The sequence below is a fragment of the Bacillus rossius genome, chromosome 6, assembly GCF_032445375.1.
Source record: "Bacillus rossius redtenbacheri isolate Brsri chromosome 6, Brsri_v3, whole genome shotgun sequence".
In the NCBI taxonomy this organism is placed as follows: Eukaryota; Metazoa; Arthropoda; class Insecta; order Phasmatodea; family Bacillidae; genus Bacillus; species Bacillus rossius.
The window spans coordinates 83046449-83049569 of NC_086334.1; the positions used below are offsets into that span (position 1 = coordinate 83046449).

Genomic DNA, 3121 nt, shown 5'->3' on the forward strand with positions numbered 1-3121 from the left:
CGGGACGTATAATGAATACAATTAATAACAAGAAGAACATAAATTTTTGTTTTAGTAAAGTTTATAATTTTAGGCTTGAAGTGCTACGATCGTATGCACATCTATGATCAAAAATGACAAAGCACAGAAGTGGCTTGTCAGGTTCTAGATATCTTTGCCTTCTTGTCTTCACTTTGTTTACTTGTGTTGTGTCCATGTCCACTACTCGCAAACGCATCGCAATCATGGATGGTATAGGTAACCAAAGTGATACTGCGACAAATTCAAATGCTGACGAAGTCGTTAATAATGAAGATAGAATTTTTCCGTTTACTTACCTTGATAAATATTTTGAATTATCTGGGAAGCAGAGCAAAGAGAATATGTCTGTGAAGTGTAAGTTATGTTTGGGAAATAAATTACTCAGATCAGCATGGAGCACTGCTTCAAATTTAAGGAAACACATCACGGTAAGCAAACTAGATAATGAATTTTATTAATGATATGTATTAACACTGTTTTTTACAACATTTACTGACATTAGCTACTGTATTTCCACAATTGTAAGTCACCCTGCATTATAATCCGCAACCCAATTTTTAAGCCCATTTAAAGGGGAAATACATTTTTTAACCTTCGCCTTCGTCTATAATTGTTTATTTAATTATTTGTGGTCAACGGGAGGCCATTTGTACACGCACGTGGTATTTTATTCTTGAGATGTTTTTCGAGGTTATCTCTGGCGCCACGCTAGCACAACCATCTGGCAGAGCAAGGTCATTTATATACAAAATGTAGCGCACACCCACGTACGCCGCGTCACAGAAAAGAACTTTGCGACGATTTATAAGAATATTATTTTTGTTTTCGACTGCACTTAAAACGGTTGGTGTTACGAGATATGATAGCAGTTTTTAAACAATGAGAAACAGTATGTCAACTTTTGTAAACACAAAATAAATTTTCTTCCAATGTAGCCCGCACCCTTGTTTTTAGGCTAACAATTCTGTAAAATTGTTCGGCTTATAATTGCGGAAATACGGCATGTAACACTTAATGCTCTTAACATGTTGAAAATGGGTAGTTTTACCTTGCATTGATAATATTCACATTTTTTTTTATCACGAGGTCATAATTTTGACATTGGTTACACTGTGAATTTCAGAGAGTTCACCCTACAAAAATAGGTGAAATGGAGATCTTGCAGGAAGTAACCAAGAAAAGAAAGGCCATCAACGAGGCAACCAATTTGCCAAACTCCAAGAAACAAGCTTTGTTGACATTTTCACAAAAAGGCTCTGGTGCAAGTCAGGCAACTGTGGACAGGCTGATTTTGAACTTTGTGTGCAGTACTCTCCAACCATTTTCTGTTGTAGAAGATGAGTCATTTGTGAATCTTGTGCAATGTTTAGCACCAGGTCGGTCTGTAATGTGTAGGCAGACAATGGCTGTACGCCTCAAAGAATGTTACGAAACGCTAAAGAAGAAGCTAATGGCGGAACTAGCTTTAGTTTCTAATGTAGCAATCACAGCAGATTGCTGGAGCCATTTTAGCCGATCATATCTCGGAATAACAGTCCACTGGATAGACGAGGAAACTCTTCAACGTAAATCAGCCATGTTAACAATCGAAAGACTTGTTGGAAGACACACCTATGACATCTTGGCTGCCGCCATTCACAAGGCACTCAGAGAATTCCATATACACAATAAAGTGTTGGCTTGTGTCACTGATAATGGCTCCAACTTTGTAAAGGCTTTCAGGTATTTATTATATTTATTTATTTAATATTACATTTTTTAAATAATGATTACTTCATATTTATTAATGGAATGGTTTAATTTATTTCTAGCATGTTTGGTTTACACTCGCAGACAGATGTTAAAGAAGATAAAGATAATGACGATGAATTAGAGATTGTTGATGTGTCAAGTATTTTGGATGAAGGTCAAAACGAGTTCCATTACGTTCTACCTCCCCATCAACGTTGTGCAGCACACACCTTGAACTTAGTCGCTGTAAAGGTATGATTTTAATGAGTATTAAAAATTTAAATTGCTAGTTTATGTAAACAATTTTAGAAGTTTATAATTTAGTAATTTGCCTTTAAACATTTGTATTAATTTTTTAGGATAGCCAAAATGCAGAAAGTGATCCAGCATTCAAAAAAGTGGCCAGATCTACATTTGCTCGCTGTCAAGCCCTCTGGAACAAACAAAGAAGTACAGTTGCAGCTGATTTAGTAAAGGAAATATTTGGAAAATTGCTTTACACACCTTGTGCTACTAGATGGAACAGTTTGTATGACAGTGTAAACTGTCTCTTGTCTGTTGTTCAGCAACATGGAGAAGACATGCTTGATAAGCTTGTAGATGGTTTAGGATTGCCACGATTTCGGCCTGCGGAATTGGCTTTTTTGGTAGAGTATGCTATGGTAGGTAATATTTTTTTTTTACATATTATAGATGTGTTATTGTTATACCAAATAATTTGACTCTGCTGCGAGAGTTTAACTTCTGTAGTTCTATTTCAGCATTAGTCAACTAATTAACTCATAGTTATTTTTATTTATGCTAGTACTAACTTCCTACATCATTTGAAAACCTTAAATCTCAAGATGACATTGTACATAATGTTTTCTCTTTTTCTTATATACATGACAGTTGGTGCGCTAACAAAATAAAATTGTTTTTAGTTGAATATTTTAACAAATAGCTTTGTAGCCTAGTCATAATGACTGAAAACTGATTGTCAGTTATATTAGTATTCAAAGCTAATATATTTATATTTTACTCATTATTTAATATTCTACATTTTTTATACATATTTAACTAACCGAGCTGATTAATTTTCTCTTCATGTTGGTTTAATGTTTTATAAAATTGTACTATTGTGATATATTATAGATATACATAAACACACGTGTGTGTATATATACACATACACACACGTGTGTGTGTGTATATATACACATGTGTGTATATGTTTGTTTCTTTTTGTATGACATATCACATGACAACTTGTGTCGCTTGCAATATTTTATATTTTGAATATTTTTGCAGGTAATGAAACCACTGGCACTTGCCTTGAACATACTTCAAGCGGAAAAAAACATGTTCGCTGGTTACCTGCAGCCAACAA

At 34.4% G+C, this 3121-nt stretch overlaps 1 long non-coding RNA gene across 1 annotated transcript; it reads left to right on the forward strand.

The window, feature by feature from the left end:
- The first annotated feature begins 1598 nt into the window (after positions 1-1598).
- On the forward strand, positions 1599-2353 carry LOC134533579 (uncharacterized). The gene is made up of 3 exons (XR_010075343.1): positions 1599-1743; positions 1833-2004; positions 2112-2353. It is a non-coding gene; the product is annotated as an uncharacterized LOC134533579 (long non-coding RNA).
- Positions 2354-3121: the final 768 nt, after the last annotated feature.